Source organism: Volvox carteri, assembly GCF_000143455.1.
Source record: "Volvox carteri f. nagariensis unplaced genomic scaffold VOLCAscaffold_45, whole genome shotgun sequence".
NCBI lineage: Eukaryota > Viridiplantae > Chlorophyta > Chlorophyceae > Chlamydomonadales > Volvocaceae > Volvox > Volvox carteri.
This window is the reverse complement of record NW_003307588.1, coordinates 77020-77428: the sequence shown is the minus strand read 5'-3', so window position 1 is coordinate 77428 and position 409 is coordinate 77020.

The window sequence follows — 409 nt, the reverse complement described above, 5'->3', positions numbered from 1 at the left end:
TGGGCATCAATATAATGAGCGAATACTTCTATGAAGAGTCCAAAAAGGGTTACGCTAAGGGGACACCCTTGTTTAACACCACGCCCCACCTTGAATTCAGGTCCCAACTTATTTCCTGACTTGACCCGAAACTTCACGTCAGCATAGCTAGCCTTTAAGGAATCGAGGATGTGCCCGTGTAGCCCATACGACATTACGAAATCCCAAAGTGTCTCATGGTCAACGGAGTCGAACGCCTTACTAAAGTCAATTTGCATGATAATAAGCGGCCTGGCTCCGGCCACAGTGTGCTTCGAGATAAGATGCCTTAATGTAAACAAGTGATGCTCGGTGCCAAAACCATGCCTACATCCAGCCTGGCTAACGGCACGTAGCCTATTGCCCTCACAGTAATTATTTAATCGCCTCC